Source organism: Panthera uncia (assembly GCF_023721935.1).
Source record: "Panthera uncia isolate 11264 chromosome E2 unlocalized genomic scaffold, Puncia_PCG_1.0 HiC_scaffold_20, whole genome shotgun sequence".
Classification (NCBI taxonomy): Eukaryota; Metazoa; Chordata; class Mammalia; order Carnivora; family Felidae; genus Panthera; species Panthera uncia.
Genome location: NW_026057589.1, coordinates 16,896,996 through 16,915,281, shown reverse-complemented (window position 1 = coordinate 16,915,281; position 18,286 = coordinate 16,896,996). Strand labels below are relative to the sequence as shown.

The window sequence follows — 18,286 nt, the reverse complement described above, 5'->3', positions numbered from 1 at the left end:
AAGAAAGAAAGAAAGAAAGAAAGAAAGAAAGAAAGAAAGAAAGAAAGAAAGAAAGAAAGAAAGGAAGGAAGTCAATATTGTCTCATGACTATACCAAGAGCCCAGTTAGCGGTAAAGGGCATAGCACTCACTCTGGGTTATTTTGGGCGAACAGCTTCTGTTGTCTGTGTTGTGTCTAGAGATGAGCAGAATGATTCCACACCGAGCCACAGAAATATCTCAGGAGGCTCTTAGTGGCAACATAAAAATAAGTTTTGGCTCCCTCAGTGGGGAGATCTACTTAAGCCACTGTCAGAATGAAAGCTTCCTCCGTCACTGGAAACAAACAAACAAGAGTGGTCTCTGAGATGAAGAGAGGGAGCGGGGACCAGAGAAAGTCTCCCTGCCCAGCGCTACCAGTTAGCTTGAGCTAAGAGCGAGCGCCTTGTGGGTCTTAGCGTGTTAGAAGCCAGATCGCAAAAACGGTAAGCGGAAGACTAGCCATGACACCTCCGAAGAAGCAGACCTCAGCGGCCAAAGTGGCTGCCATTGAGTGGTTACCTGGAATTTGAGTTCTGAGAAAAGAAGCACTGAATCAAGGGAAAGTGTTCCCCACGATCCGAGCGCGCTAGCCGAAGTGAGCTCTCAAGTCACTTTCAGAAAGCGAAGGGAAATGCATAGCCCCAAATTGCCCTACACCTCAGGTAGGGTTAAGCATTTTATGCAGGCATCAGCATCTTTATGGAGCTCACCTTTTAAAAGGAGCCAGCTTTTTGTTGTAAATGGCACTGACACTACAACAAGAAAGTTCATTTCACAAAGATGATTCATTAAGAAATAAAATATTCATGGCTGACAGCTTGAAGGATCGCCATACAGTTATATTCTAATGCACCTGTCCTCTCTGTCAGGTCCAATGTAGGATGTCATGTCGCTAAAGTTTTATTTAGAAATTGTTTGTCAGAGTGAGCTTTCTAATGTGAATGAAAAATTCATCCCCTCATTAAGAAGATTTTACATGAAATGTCTAGGATTTTCAATGAACACTAGGACATGAACCAATTACTGTTAAACACTTAAAGAGACAGAGTCCTAAGCTCACTCAGCAAAACCCTTAATTGCACAAATGTGAAGAAAATTCAACATCCCGAAAGGCAAATGGGAATTTTGATTTGGAAATTTTCCTTTCTTTTGTCACGTCTGGAAAACACTTATCTTTAAGAGACTTGGGGAATTCAAACACAAGTATTATATGGAATCCACCCTTACATCATTCTATCTGACCCTTTCGTACACACACGCACATTACGCAGCGGGGTTTGGGATTTTCAGCCACTTATTTAGCTTCCAAGGAAAATGATTCAAATGTCCTGGAATGTTTTGTACCGTTTGTAGCTATTTATTTTATTTTCTTTTTTTTTTTTTAAATATATGAAATTTATTGTCAAATTGGTTTCCATACAACACCCAGTGCTCATCCCAAATTGTAGCTATTTCTTAAGGGTTGTTGGTTGGGTTGTTTGTAAGTACATTTTGTTGCCTGCACTTCACTCCTACTTCACTTGGATAATTTGTGTAAATATCAAACAGGTGACTTGGAAGGAAATAGATTTAATGATTCCAAAACGGTGGTAGTTGGGAGAGAGGGGGGAAAAAGCCACAACAGATTAAAATAGACTTGAGCTGCATAGAAAATCAGGAGAAATCCACGAGGGAATTGCTTGTATAATGAAATAGCATTTTACAGCGGTGACAATGGATTAAGTTGACATTGAGACTCTTTTTTTGACATACGGTCTAGTTCAGCTTAATCTATGGTAGAAAATAGTTCAGTCCCCAAACCTAGCACTAGACTCAGGTTCCATTCTGTGTGTGTGTGTGCGTGTGTGTGTGTGTGTGTGTGTGTGTGTGTGTGTATATATTATATATTATATATGGCTAGACTGTCACTTCCAATTTCAGAAAAGGCTTGAGATTGACATTATGAAAACTGAAATTTCTCCTTCTCAACCCAGCAGACTATAAACTTTAAGGATTTCATATTTGCTTTCACATTATAGAGGCTTTAGTGAACTAGTTCAAGGAAAAAGTAGCCTTGACCCTATAGCTGTTCATTGTTTTCCTATAAGACTCCGAGGATGCTTTCCAGAAAAGGGAGGACTTTGCATAAGGTCTTTAACCATACAGCTGATGTAGATGGAAACCAGAATTTCAGAGTCTTTCTTTGTGTTTAGCTATAGCTGCCTCTATGTTCTTTCTATTTTTTCTTTTCATTGATAATATTTTTCCTCTCTCTCTCTCTCTATATATATATATGTGTATGTATGTATATATATATATATATATATGTATATATATATGTATGTATATATATATTTTTTCTTGATAATATCTTATATTTTCTGGAAGGCAATTGGACATATGTATCAAGGATCTCAAAATAGTTTGGATGGGAGATGCAGTTGTAGGTACCTATCTTAAAAATATCTGCAATTCAGATAAGGATTTTTGCACAGAGGTGTTCAATGTTGTATTCTTAAAAATTGGAAGCAACTTAAATGTCCAGAAAAGGAGGAAATGTTCCTTTGCTAAGCCACCATTCAAAAATCACCAAAAAAAAGTCACACATACAAAATCACCATTGTCTCATATAATATTGAGTTTAAAAAGTAGGATACTGAGTGCATTAAATGTATTAAGAGTTTTGTGAGGCAAAAAACAAAAATGCATTTTCTAAAAGAAAAAAACTCAAGTGTTTAAAATGGGCATGGGCATATAGACAATGCTTTATTTTCTTACTTTTACTATTTAAATTTTCCATTGCCAGGGTGCCTGGGTGGCTCAGTTGGTTAAGTGGCTGACTTTGGTTCAGGTCATGATCTCATGGTTCGTGGGTTCGAGCCCTGCGTCAGGCTCTGAGCTGAGAGCCTGCTTCAGATTCTGTGTCTCCCTCTTTCTCTGCCCTCACCCCCGCTCATGCTCTGTCTCTCTTTCAAAAATAAACAAACATTAAAAAAAATTTAAATTTTCCATTGCCATTCCTATACATTGATGTAATTAAAAGACAAATATAAATACAGTCAAACTCTATACACTGCATGACTATGTAGTAGATGAGTAGGCTATTCTTTAATATACTAGGTATATTTAAGAACTAGGTAAGAAAGAAAACAAATCTGATCTTTCTATTAGATAAATCAAATTATCAGTTAAAAAAAAAGGTTCCTGCTAGGAACAAAACAAGAGTACCTACTCTCAACACTTGTATTCAACATAGTACTGGAAATCCTAGCTAGAGCAAGCAGGCAAGAAAAAAAAGCACCAGAATTAAAAGGAAGAAGTAAAACTACCTCTATTTGCAAATGACATGATTTTACATATAAAAAAATCCTAAAGACTCAACCAAAAAAGTTCTTAGATCTAATCAATGATTTCAGTAAAGTTGTAGATACAAAATTAATATGCAAAAATCAGTTGTGTTTCTATACACTAACAATGAATTTTCTGAAAAAGAAATAAAGAAACCAATGCCATTTACAATAACATCAAAATGATAAAATACTTAGAAATAAAATAAACTAAAGGAAATAAAAGTTATCAACTCTGAAAACTACAAGACATTTATGAAAGAAATAGAAGGTACAAATAAGTGGGGAGATATACCAAGTTCATGGATTGGAAGAATTAATATTGCTGAAATGTCAATACTACCAAAAGGCATCTACTCAGTGCAATCCCTAGTAAGATTCTAATGGTATTTTTTACAGAAGTAGGAAAAAAAACCAAACTCCTAAAATTTATATAGAACGACAAAAGACTCCAAATAGCCAAAGAAATCCTGGGAAAGAAGAACAAAGCAGGACATACCACGTTTTCTGATTTATTTTTATAGAAATATTTTTAATGTTTATTTATTTTTGAGAGAGAGACAGACAGAGCACGAGTGGGGTAGGGGCAGAGACAGACAGAATCTGAAGCAAGCCCCAGGCTCTGAGCTGTTAGCACAGAGCCTAATGCAGGGCTGGAACTCACCAGCCTCCATGAGATCATGACTTGAGCCAAAGTTGGATGCTTAATCGACTGAGCCAACCAGGCACCCCTCACATTTTCTGATTTTAAGAACTGTAAAGCTATAGTCATCAAACCAAAAGGGTACTGGCATAAAAACAGACAAATAGACCCATGGAACAAAACTGAGAGCCCAGAAAGCACCCCAAACATACCTGGTCAATTAATATTTGACAAGAGAGCCAAAAATACTCAATGGAGGAAAGAAACTTCCTTCAATAAATGGGGTTGAGATACTTGGATATTCACATGTAAAAAAAAAATGAAATTGGACCCCTCTTTACACTACTCCTAAAAATTAACTCAAAATGGATGAGTTAAATTTAAGATCTGAAACCATGAAACTCCTAGAAGGAAACATAGAAAGAAATCTCTTTGACACGGGTCTTGGTAAGGATTCCTGGTAATGATTTTTTGGTACATGAAAGACACCTAAAGCACAAGCAACAAAATGAAAAAAATAAAATAAATGAGTGGGACTACATCAAACTAAAAAGCTTCTGCAGAGCAAAACAGAATAACAAACCAAAAACATTAGCAAAGTGAAAAGACAGTCTACAGAATGGAAAAGAATATTTGCAAACCACATATCTGATAATGAATGGGTCAATGTCCAAAAAATTTTTTAAAAACCGCCTACAACTCAATAGCATAAAAACAAGCAAACAACCCAATTAAAAAACGGGCAAAGGACTTAAAAAGACACTTCAAAGAAGATATACAAAATACCAACAGATATGTGAAAAGATGTTCAACATCACTAATCATTAGGGACATGCAAATTAAAAACACAATGAGGTATCATCTCACACCTGTTAGAATGGCCATCATCTAAAGATAAGAGGTAACAAATGCTGGCAAGGATGTGGAGAAAAGGGAATCCTTGTGCACTGTCGGTGGGTTTGTAAATTGGTATAACCACTATGGGAAAGAGTAGGGAGGATCTTCAAAAAATTATAAAAAGGAAAACCATATGATCCAGCAATTCTCCTTCTGGGAATATATCCAAAGGGAATGAAAATACTAACTTGAAGAGCTCTCACCCCCATATTTGTAGCAGCATTTATAGCCAGGATGTAGAATCTAAGTGTCCACTGATGGATGAATGGATAAAGAAGATGTGTGTGTGTGTGTGTGTGTGTATAACATCATATATATGTATATAACATATCATATTATACATACACACACATGCGCGCGCGCGCACACACACACACACTGGAATATTATTCAGCCATAAACAATGAGAGAATCCTACCATTTGTGACATTGTGGGTGAACCCTGAACGCATTATGCTAAGTGAAGTAAGTCCGACAGACAAGGAGAAGTACTGTATAATCTTACTTAAATGTGGAATAAACAAACAAAAGCAATCTCGTAGAGACTAGATTTAAGGTTACCGGAGATGAAGAGTCAGGAAAGGGGGAATTAGGGAAGGTGGTCAAAGGTAAAAATTTCTAGTTAGAAGGTAAGTAAGCTCTAGGGATATCATGTACAGCACAGTCACGAGAGCTAACACTGCAGTATGATAGATGGAAAAGCTGTTAAGAGAGTAAACCCTAAGGGTTCTCATCACAAGAAAACATTTTTTTTCCTGTTTTTTCTTTTCTTTTTATTGTATGTATATGAGAAAATGGATGTTAGCTAAACCTATTGTAATCATCACAATCTATGTAAATCAAACCATCATGCTGTATGTCTTAAATTTAGACAGTGATGTATGTCAATTACTTCTCAATAAAACTCGACAAAGAATTGAATGCCACATTAACAATTTAGTAACAAATCAAGCTTTGTTCTGCAGTCTGTGAGGTCATAAAATTATTACAGTATTATACATTTAATACTATATTGTTTATCAGTGACCATTTATTACATTAAAATATAAGGAATCACTAAAAAAAAAGTTTCCCCCTTCATCTTCTGCCATACATGAGACATTAATGTATTGAGTTATCCCTGTGGAAATTGCAAAAACTATTTACATATATTCTCCAGTCTACCGAATCACAACTTGCTCAAATAAATCAGACATCGAGCCTCAGGTTTCTGTGAATTTTGGTTAGCAGAACTCTATGTTGGAAATCACATCCAATACATTTTTCACAATCCGCCCATAATTAGTTTCACTGGGAAAACTGTGAAGAACTATTTTGCTGCTTTTAAATTCATAATTTTGGTTCAAGAGCCCAGAATAAGATGTTTAGACAGAGTGAAAACTATTTTCTAACAAATCAATATTAATTTATCTGACTGTTATGGTCTCAGGAGCCAAAAAGTGTTCTTGTACTGAGCTGACAGGAAAGATTTTATCCTGACCAAATGTTATTCAAATATTTATAAGACTGGATAATTTAGTAAAGAAAATACAGATGGAAGAAGGCAGGAGTATGTTTTTTTTCCATGCTCCTTTCCCATTTACAAATGATAAGAAGTAAAAAAAAAGTTCAGAGTGATTAGTAATATCCCCCTCACTACCACCACCACCAAGAATGAGCTCCTTGAAGAGTTAGTTGACCATGTAATGTACCCCACACACGAGAGGAGATCTTGAGACATTTCAGTGTTGCCATGACGCTCATTACACCACGGGTGCCATTGGGTCAAGAAGAAAACGCTGTGCTGTGGGAGGAGTAACCCCATGACATGGGTAAGAACCAGATGATGCGGCAGGGTCTCTGACTATGTAAATTGAGACTGGGAACGAAGAGAAGAAAAATAAATGAAATGTAATGAGAATGCTTTATGTTCATTACCTTACTTGATTCTCTCAACTGCCAGGGGATAAGATTTTGGGTGTGTCTGAACTTTTCATTGGAGTAAAATATACACTCAAAAAAAAAAAAGCACAAAACATATGTGAGTCACTAAATGTATTTTCACAAACTGAACATACCCCAGCACCCTTATCAAGTAACCGAATATCAGCACATCTGAGAGCCCACTCATGCCCCCATCCTGTCTCTACCTGTGACTTCAATACATGGATAGTTTTGTTTTTTTTTAATAAACTTCCTATAAATGGGGTCACATGGAATGCAGTCTTCTGTATCTGCCTTCTTTCTGACAATATAATGTTTGTAAGGTTAATCCATATTATTTGGTTTAGTTGTTGGTGCATTTATGCTCCTAAGTGTGCAGTGTCCCACTGTGTGAAAATACCATGATTTATTTATCCATCCTATCTCTGGTAGACACTTGGGTAGCTTATAGTTTTAAGTCATCATTAATGCTGCTATTCATATTCTTGTACTTGTCTTCTGGTGAACATATACTTAAGGAGTGGAATTGCCAGGTGATCACATATTCTCATGTTCGGTTTAGGTAGATACTGTTAACAAATCTTTCCAAATGATTTAATAATTGTTATTGCTGTGGATCGAATGTGTCCCTCTCAAATTGCTATGTTGTGGCCCTAACTCCCAATGTGACTGTATTTGGAAAAAGGGCCTATAAGGAGATAATGAAGGTTAAGTGAGGTCATAAGGGTGAGGCCCTCGTGTCACACGATTGGTGTTCTTATAAGAAGAGAGACATCAGGGTTCTCCTTCTCTGCCACGTGAGGACACAGCGAGAAAGAAGCCATCTGAAAGCCACTAGGAGGGCCCTTACCATGAACCACATGAGCCAGCACCTTGATCTTGAACCTCCCAGCCTCCTGAACTATGGAAACCCAAATTTCTCTTATTTAAGTCAACCAAATCTCTGGTCTTTTGTTATGGCAGTGCAAACTGACTAATGCAATTACTGTGAGAAAGGGTTTTTTTTTTTCTTTAAATAATCTTTTAATTTCAGAATAATTTTACTTCTACAGGAAAGTTGCAAAGAGAGTTCACAGAGTTCCTGTATACGCTTCATCCCATTTTCTTTGATGTCGACATCCCACATGACCAAGGTAACCTTAAGGAATTAACACTGGTACATTACTATTAAGTAAGCAACAAATGTTATTTGGATAGCACCAGGTCATTACTATTTTCTCATTTCTGCTTTAGGATCTCATTCAGGATATCACTGGACTGCACTTCATGTGTTTTATTTGTATTTCGCTGATGAGAAAAGGAATCCAGTTGGGTCAATTAGCTTACCCACATTCACATCTGCCTGTTCATGGCTGTCGCAACCACACAGCAAAGGCACTCGGTAAATCTTGGCTAAATGTATGGATGCTCAAATACTTAAAAAAAATACTATGGCTGTGTGAAAACTTGATATTTAAGATATATGGTGTGAACATGATCCTTCTCCATCTCTATGGGCCTCTCCATCTTTACGGGGAGGCGTGTGTGATGAAAAAGATCCTCTTGGCTCTGCCAGATCACTGTGTCATCTTGGGCAAGCCACTGAACCTCTCTGGGCTTGTTATCCAGCAGCTATAAAATGGGGAAACTAATATTGTCCTCGCTCCCTAGATATGCTTGTGTAGGGAGCGCTTTGGAAACTGTAACATACTATACATACATTAGGAAATGTTGACCTTACAGCATTTATCTAACTGTAAAAAAGAAATCACAGGTGAAATGGAGAATGCTATTTACTGTAGTTCTTTCTAATTCCAGAGAAAAATGCCTATATCCATAGAGGCACTATTGACACCATGCAAGCAACAGAACCATCTGGGGGTAGAAAAGCCACAAGAAAAATCACGGCTCATTCTATTACTTCTTGGGTGATTAATGGAAATCTGGCATGTCATGCACAAATATTTTCTATCTAGATTTCACATCATGGAACTAGTAGGAATGCAGCGCAAAGTGACAAAAGTACTCAACATTGAGTCTTAATTAGGCTTGATCACAAAGCCTGACAGTCACTGCCTCAAGGACACTATTCCTTTTGTGCCTGGCAAATAACAGGTACGCCCAAGTGTTTATTAGATGAATATTTAATTTTCCAGTCTAAACGGGTTGGAAAGTTTGATCTTCGTATTTTCCTTGGAAATAAATACATTTTCATCAAAACCTATAAATCAGTTTTCGAGAAGTTTTGGTCTTCCAGAAAAGCCTGGCTAACTCACACTGCCAAATCTTTCAGAGTTTGCCTGTGTAGTGGTGACAATGTTGACAAGATTTCAAGGGGCCTGAAGAGGAAACACCAAATGAGAAGGAGTGTTCAGAAAAACAGAAACAGGGTTTTATAAATACTTCTGAGCAGATGTCATGTGCACGAAGGCAGGCCAGTTCTCTGAATTGTGAACTGATCTCAAGTTCAAAACGCACTCCCTGTGTTGGGGGGAAGCATCGTCTTTCCACTCTTAATATATCAAGTTCTTTGAAATCATCCTTTCCCAACGGTGGTGTTGTCAAAAAACAAAACAACCCCCCCCAAAAAAAAACCACAAAAAACCAAAAACCAGAAAAACAAAACAGCGGCTCACACTTACATGAACTCTCAGACGGACCTCCGGCAAGAGCACATCAGCAAGTTAGGCAAGAAAATTCCCTCGCTGGTAATAAATAAGGAGCAGAGGGAATGAAGATGGGCATTTTGGCCGGATTCCAAACGCGGAAACCTGCCTATCCACCTCCAAAATGATGCAAGATTGCAGTTTCTTTAATGTTCATCTTATGTGCTTAATTACCGATAGTGCTCGACTAATTATTTCTTGTTTTGTAGACTATTTAAACAGAGAAGGAAGGCAGCTACAGACTTTTGTATACTGAATGAGGATTTGTAACTCATTTTTGTAATCGCGTGATTCCCAGAAGGCTTCATTACAAACACGAAAGAAAACAGGATGCTAAAAGCAGGTGACAGTCTCATTTCCACAGGTACGGGTTAAAGCAGCAGAGTGAAGTAATGGAAAATAAAATAAAAAATAGCCTTTAGATGTTTCCAACCATGTAAAGTGTTTTCATGTTAATAAGAGGGAAAACTGCAAATACAGCAAAGTCACCTCCGTTTGGGGCTGGCGTCTTTTCTGACGCTTGATTTGATCCAACATCTCTGCAAGATTATGAAATAAGCCACAAAATAGACCCCGGGTTTGTAACTCACAAAAACAACTGTGTGGCAGGTTGCACGTGGCACCATGAACTTGGGTCATTCTCTCTGCTTTCACCCTTTTACTAGATCGACATTTTCATATAAATTCTTGGTCAGTTGAAACCATCGTACAGGCTTTCCAAATGTTTGGGAAAAAATAAAAGGCTGAAGCTGAATAATAATACAAAAGACCCTAGAGATTACAGACTGTTAGAAAGTGCTTGTAGGCACAACAGTGTTGCCTCTTGGAAAGCAAATGGGAAAATGGGTTTAGTGGTCACGTTATCAATCACCGATTTGTTTTTGTTTTTGTTTTTTGAGAATTGGCCCTAGGTCCAGGATGGTGTTAGATATCTGGGGATGTGGAAGAGACCCTGAAATATCATAAGACATATCTGCCCATAAGGCATCAATAGACTAATTGGAAGTTTGAAATAAGACAACTGAAAGAACAACATCGTCACTACTGCGGTTGTCATCATGACAGAGCCTCCCTCCCACCCCGATCAAGGATTTGTTGTATTTCAAATGGAGATGAAAAATCCACATATCCCCACATTGTTGTAGCAAACTGCCAGGCAAGAGCTATTGGCCCTTTTTCCGGGTGACGAAACAGAGGTCTGTGTCCTTGAAGGCTATGCAGCTTCCACTCAACCTCCTTGATTTTCCTCCCTGGGTTTTTCTGCCTGAACAAATACTTAGGGTTATAGAAGTTAGAACTTGTTGCTTTGAAGAAAGCAATTTCAGGAACATAGCTGGGTAGAAGCCAGACTTCTGGGTATTAGAGGGAAGGGGGATATAGAGGCAATTAAGGAATAACATTGATAACATTTACTGAATCCTTACATGCACCAAGCAGGGTGCTACATTCTTTACACAAAGTATCTCAAGTCTTCATGGTGACCCTATGAAATAGATGGTAATAAGAATCATGATAACAGCTAACAATGTAGCTAGTGTGCTTCAGAGAATGACCCAAGACCTTTATAGGTATCATTTCATGTGACCCTCTTCCCAAACCCTGTAACATTGTTATGATTCCTATTATCCCATTTAGCAGAGCAGTAAACTGAGATTTACAGAAGTTCATTCGCCCCAAAGTTGTGACCAATTACACAATGACAGGGCCAGGGATTAAACCCCGGGGACTTCCTGCAAGGGGTATGCTTTTCAATGCCATACCAGACTACCACTCAGGATGTACTTAACGGCAACTCAGGCAGGCTACATCGTCTGTCCAAGATCACGCAGCTAATGGGTTGTGGCTTAGGATTCCCTTCCTCATTCTGCTCTCCTGATCATTATGCCACCTCACCTCCCCAAATGAGACAGCTATTCAGGAGTTGGACAATGAGATTCAAAACCCCAGTGGATACTTCTGGAACCAGGAGAAGGTATTCTAAGATATCTAGAGAGGCGGCTTCCAGGGAGCTTGTCTCCACTGACAGACACAAATGAGAACGGGTCTTGGGGAGCCTATTAAAAAATTCTAATTTATTGGACATCTAAGAAGCAGACGAGAGGAATCTGGAATTGACCAGAATTCATTTCAAATCCCCTCTCATCCAGTTGGTGATCTTGGGGATCTTACGCAAGGCACTTAACTTCTTAGACTGTTTGGCTAGCCTGCAAAATGCGTAACAGACTACCTGTGGTGCTATGATAGAGTGAGCTGGGTATTATCTATCCAGGGGTAGTTCTGGATTCACTTATTCCACAAACATTTATTAACTGCCTTCCATGTGTTGAGCACTCCTGTAGGCCCTAGTGAGCAAAACAGATAAACATCTCATGAACGTACATTCTGGAGGGCAGGAGAATGAAGATACATGTTCACATCTGTATCTACATGATGGACTAAGAAAGATGCATCGGGGGAAAGGAGGAGGGTACAGAGATCAGGACGCAGGTTACTATTTTAAAACAAGTGGTGAGGAAAGACTTCACCGAGAAAGTGACTTTGGATCAAAGCCCTGAATGGAGAGGAATAGCCCAAGGCACTATATAAGAACATTCCAGACAGAGGAAACTGCAGAAGCAAAACCCCCAGGACAGCAGCACACCTGGTTTGAGGAATGGCTGAAGAAGGATGAGACAAAAGAAGATGGAGACAGGTCAAAGGGAGGAGGCCGGCAGGTCAGAGGGAGGAGGCAAACAGGTCTGAGCGTGAAGGCAGGCGGGGCAGACATCAAATCAAAGTCCTTGTATCTTGTTGTGAACACTTTGTCTTTTAATTGGCCTGAAATGAGATGTAATGAACAAAATCCTCGATGGATGAAGTAGGACTCTTTTCTGGCTTCCTCTCTCATTTGGGTAAATCAGAAGATGAGGGAAATGTCCAAACACAAGACCTTCTGTATTACCGATTCAAGCTCATGACTTAGTCGTAACCTGGGAGGGCTTTTAAGGAAAAGTATTTGTTTCTAGAAGAGGTATTTAAATGTCCTGGGGCTCTTCGAACCATCAGAAATGGGAACCACTTAAGTTAACAGGCAAAGTAATAAGACTATACAGAGGAAACTCACATTCTCATACTTTATGCCTTAATTTTAAGTAGCGTTTCAAGATTTCCTGTAGGAATTCAGAGTGTTATCTTATTTTATGCCCCAAACTAGAAAGAGCATTCCACTGGGTTTGCCAAGCTGTTAAGATGAAAATATCTGTTTGAGCACAGCATAATAGATGAGGTGTTTAAGGCATTTTCCTTTAGATTTTTGGTTAATCTTCTTTTAGTTAATTTTCTGAGATAAAATCCAGTTATAAATAACCTGAGGGTACCCTAACTGGGTTGTTCTGAGAATGGCAAATCTTTAATAGCCAGAACTTCTGCCTTTTAGAGATCTCTTGGGGGAAGTGGTTCTTTGAAAAGTATCCAAAGCAAAGTAAGTCGAAAGCATTAACAAATTAAAGAGTGGGAGAGAAAGAAGAAAAAAGGTGAATGAGAAAACTTCTTTGACGTTCACAAGATGGCAGGTCTTACCCTTGAAAATCCTTTTATTTTTTTTTTTTCATAAAGAGTCAGACATTCAAAATCTATCTGTTGATTACAACAGAGAATTGGTGAGATGCTGTCACAGGAGGGTAACGGGAAATGCGGCCTTTTTACAGAAGGACAGTAGGGCAGGAGCTAGATGAAACCCAAAGTGCAGGAGAAAGAAAGGGCGTGACCAAAAATAGCCATTATTTAGACTGAGGTGTGAAGGGTATAATCTTAAAAGAAGAAGTTTTAGAACGGCTTTTAAACATAGCTGAGGTGGGGGGGGTGCCTGGGTGGCTGAGTCGGTTGAGTGTCTGACTTCGGCTCAGGTCATGATCTCGCGGTCTGTGAGTTCGAGCCCCGCATCGGGCTCTGTGCTAACAGCTCAGACCCTGGAGCCTGCTTTGGATTCTGTGTCTCCCTCTCTCTCTCTGCCCCTCCTCTGCTCACACTCTGTCTCTTTCTGTGTCTCAAAAATAAATAAACATTAAAAAAATTTGGGGCGCCTGGGTGGCGCAGTCGGTTAAGCGTCTGACTTCAGCCAGGTCACGATCTCGCGGTCCGTGAGTTTGAGCCCCGCGTCAGGCTCTGGGCTGATGGCTCGGAGCCTGGAGCCTGTTTCCGATTCTGTGTCTCCCTCTCTCTCAGCTCCTCCCCCTTTCATGCTCTGTCTCTCTCTGTCCCAAAAATAAATAAAAAACGTTGAAAAAAAATTAAAAAAAAAAATTAAAGAGAGCTGGTGAAAGAAAAGACAGGGCAGAAAAGAAACAGAACCTTAAGTGTCCTAAATTATTACAGTGTAAACCAAAATTTATAAAAAGATTATAAGGTAGGATGTGCAGGGAAGTCATGTAAACTAGTTGAAAGATGGAAACTTTCTCAGCACAAAAGAGAACATGCTGGCTGCCGTCCATCTGCAGTATATATATTATCATGGAGTCTGTTTATAAAAATAAGAGAGAGGGTGGGAGGCGCAAAGTGGGCATAGCTCAAAACAACACCAATCGGTAGGACTAGATAAGAGAGTGTGAGTATTCCCAGGTACTCAACGGGCCAGAGAGTACCAGGAGAAAGAACTGGAACAAGTTTCTACAGAGCAATAAGAGGGAGGGAGAATCCTTAAAAAAAAAAACAAAAAACAAACAACTGACTGAGAGATGCCTTAGAAACCTAGAAGTCAATAACCCTGTCACCAACTGTAGGATTATCCAGGACATGCAGGGCCATCGCTGACAAGCAAACCGAAAGGGTATACAGAGTTGTAATCGAGCAGGAAATTGCCACTGTGGCTTAGGAAACCCAAGTCTCGCTTATAGGTTTGCCTGTGTCTTCCTAAGCTCCTGTGAAACGTGGCCGGGGAAATGCACTGGGATTCTGAGGATACCCACCTTGAGATAAGCAATATGAACAGTCAGGAAGATGGGCAAAGTGAATTCTCTATAACCAGGAAACAGATAGGGGGATAAAAAAAAAAAAAGAAAGAAGAAGAAGAAGAAGATTAAATAATAACCAAAACAGCCTGTCCCCTTAATGTAAAGCCTGTCAAATTGAGTTGCTAGTTTTTTTTCTGAGCCGGGCAGATATGACACTTGAAAATTAGAGAAATACTAATTTGGAATAGACACCGGAAGACTCTCCTATACTGGGAGAATAATAAATGGAGAGAATGGCTTACAAAGCAAGACTGCTGTCACTGAGACCAGAACGCTAAGGTCTTTAACAGAAACCTATTACTTGATTTACCAGGAGCAGCAGAGCCCTCAAAAAAGAAAAAAAAAAGTGGTGAACACAGCAATGAAATTAGAGCGGGCTTTTCCTCGTCTTCTGAGCTGCTTAATCTCATGCAATCTTCCACCATCCCTGAATTCAAACTCGAGAAGTGAAGGGCCAGCCCCACACCCTCTTTGGAGTCCACACTGAGTCCACTGGGCAGGAAGACGGTGCTTTTCTCCACCTCACTAGGAATTAATAACAATATCAAAAGCATGGGGTAGGGGACATTCCTTTATGAGACCAACTCTTGAAAGCCACTGGGGTGGAGATACATAGTTCAAATGCATGTTTTGTTTTTTTATGATTGGATCTATGTGCTTGAAGGGGGGTCTTGGCCTAAGTGAGGTGTCTAAGGGATCATCGACCACCTCCTTTAGGGAGGTCCAATGGAGATCACCTCTAATCTTGAGTCTTGGCCAAACACACAGGTATGCAGAAGGCTTCCCTAGGAGGGTATGCTTGGAACTGTTGAGTAGATGTTTTGTGATCCCACAACTACGTTCCTGAATCCCTACATTTAGGGAAAAAAAAAGCAAGAAGAATTCTTCTGTGTCCAGACACACTGGAGACGTTTCGATTTTTTTCCACTAACCCCTGTCAATGTCTTTCCATCACCTGCCATCTGAACCCTAAGCGGAGAGCATCGACACACCTTTTGCCATTAATAACATGGAGTCTTCCTGTAAGCCAGGAGATGCCTCAGGCCGCAGGGCAGGCATTTGCTCAGGCCCAGAGAGTTTCCATGATGTACCAGAGATGACCCAGGTGGTACACAGCAGAACCAGAACTGTAAGTCAGGGGAGCGAGACTCTAAAGCTTTAGCAAATGCTGTTCTTTCTCGCTGGTCTGCTTTACCCTGACGGCCGGTGCCCTGCTCTCTCTCCAGATCATGTCTGTTCAGGATGCCTCATCCGAGCCCCCTTTCCTGACCGGCAGGTGTCCTTCCTCATGCCATGGTGGAGCCTCTTTACCCCTTGAACACTTCAAATGCTTACCGCTATGGGTAGTGTTCTACATTTGCGAGTTGCAGAATGCAAGTTCGAGAGAGACTGGGATCTTCTCAGTGATTGTCCCATCAGATATATTTCCAGTGCCTAAGCGCATGGCCTGGCAAAGGCAGGGAGCCCTCCCGACATCCTAAGTGAATGGCTATCTACCAAAGGCTCAGTTCGGAATGGACTGAGCCACGTAGTTTCTTACTACTTCTGCTAGATAGTAAATATTTGTACCACTATTAAAAAAAAAAATCAATGTGAGGAGACAGTAAATTTGAAGGGGGATAACCAGACCTCTGATAATGAGTACTAGTCCCTCCTTGGTTCCAAGTAGGAGCAGCAGGTAACTAATGGTATTCAAATCTCTTTACCTGCGATAGCTTAGGAAATATATTTTTTAATGGAAGTATAATATACACGCAGAAACGTACACATATAATAAGTGCATACCTCCAATTCTTCACCAACTGAATATATCCATGTAGCTAAGACTCACTTCAAGAGACAGAAGAGGATGAGCACTTGGCCGGGGATTTGAGCATGCGGTAGATGTCCTTTAATAACGACCAACGAGGAGCTCGGGCAGAGACTGGGGACAGCATGTCCGTAGCCTCCAGCATTGGCTCTAGGCAAATGAGATGTGAGGAAGAGAATGGGAAAGAGAAAGTGGGAACTTACTGAATTCCTACCCTGTGCTCCATGGCATTTTCATTAATACTCATTTTAACACAGGGGCACCTGCGTGGCTCAGTCAGTTAAGCATCCGACTCTTGATTTCGGCTCAGGTCAAGATCTCTCAGGGCTTGAGTTTGACCCCCATATCAGTCTCTGCACTGACATTGCAAGGCCTGCTTGGGATTCTCTGTCTCTCTCTCTCTGTCCCTTCCTAGCGTGCACTCTCTCTCTCTCAAAATAAATAAACTTCAATTTAAAGAGAAAACACTCCTTGTAACACACACACACACACACACACACACACACACACACACAGAAGGAAACTGAGGCTCAGAGAAGTGAATGCATTTGCCCGAGGCCACAGAGGCCACGTCTGACACCCTGTCTCCTTATTCCTTCTCTAGCTTGCTGTCTCACCTTTAAACCAAGCCTCTCCTTTAAGCCCCTTCTTGAAACAAGGAGGCCATTTTCATAATGACAATATGAATAATAGTTTTAATAACACAATGGTTGAGTGCTTGCTCTCAATGCAGGAGGCATTTTCCCTACACTATTTCATTATCCCCAGTTTACGTGTGAGGAAACTGAGACTTGGAGAAATGAAGCAGTTAAGCAATTTTGCTCAACTCTTACGGTGAATAGCGGTGGCGCTGGGCTTCCGGCTGCCTCTGGAAAGCACTTGCCATGATGAATAACAGAGCTCCTTGCCCTTTTTTCCTTTCTAATTCCTCATCAGATAAGGTAGGCAATTGCACATCTTAGCACACACTTCAAAGGTTGGTGGGAAGGCTTGATAGACATCTGTGCCCTGGCCACAGACGGCTCCCTTCTTGCCGGTTGGTCTTTAACGAGTGGCATTCTGGGAAAAGGCAGGGTCTACAGAGGGCAGGACTGGAAGGAGGTAGGTCAAGGGGACTGAAAGGACTGACCTGGGCAGACTGTAATAGCCATTTCTCTGGAGTCTGCCTTCTGAGCCATTTCCTGGTAAGCCTCAATTTGCGTTTAAGTGGGACTGTGGCCACAGCTCGAGTCACCCCAGGATAAACCGGCCCCTTCGAGGCGGGTGTTACCGGCAGATTACAAGACTCCCCTTGGACCACCCTGGTGCAGAAGAGCCAGGCTCTGCTGTGGACACAGCCCTGAGCTGAACCAAAGCCTACAGCAACCGTTCATTTGTCCCCCTGGTGCTTTGTGAACATCACCAGGCTTTCATCCAGGTGCCCAGGCTCCAGTTCATCTGCCCCCTCCTCCTGCCGTGGTGACAAGGGCATTCAGGAAGTTCAGCAGTGCAAACAGGTTGCAAGAACAAGGACAAAGACACTGAGGAAGAGATCCCCTCCTCTTCCGGTCTCGTGACAGCAGTTGGGTTATTATTCCTGGCTGCCTCATTTAAAAAAAAAAAAAAAAAAAGCCCCAGGAATGTTGGAAATGATTACATTCATTGTAGAAATGCCATTTGTTCATTCATTCGATATTTGATAAATATTTACCCAGTTGCTTCTACATGCAGTTGGGGGTAATGTTTTTAATTGTTTTACTTGAAATTAATTTTCCTGAAGAATTAACCATACTGGAAGTCTATGAGACCCTCACAGGTGGGATGCTTGAGACTTTTTTTTTTAATAATTTTTTTAAGTTTATTTATTTTGAAAGACACAGAGACAGTGCCAGTGGGAAGGAAAGGGAGAGAGGGAGAGAAGGGGAGAGAAGGGGAGAGAAGGGAAGGGAAGGGGAGAGAAGGGAAGGGAAGGGAAGGGAAGGGAAGGGAAGGGAAGGGAAGGGAAGGGAAGAGAAGAGAAGAGAAGAGAAGAGAAGAGAAGAGAAGAGAAGAGA

General features: G+C 40.5%; 1 protein-coding gene and 1 long non-coding RNA gene across 2 annotated transcripts in view; one reads left to right on the top strand and one right to left on the bottom strand.

Moving 5' to 3' along the window:
- The window catches only part of WWOX (WW domain containing oxidoreductase), a 982,315-nt gene that overhangs the window by 289,652 nt on the left and 674,377 nt on the right, over window positions 1-18,286 (bottom strand). The window lies entirely within an intron of this gene.
- On the top strand, window positions 7,428-8,980 carry LOC125916332 (uncharacterized). Its single transcript, XR_007455871.1, has 2 exons — window positions 7,428-8,191; window positions 8,608-8,980. It is a non-coding gene; the product is annotated as an uncharacterized LOC125916332 (long non-coding RNA).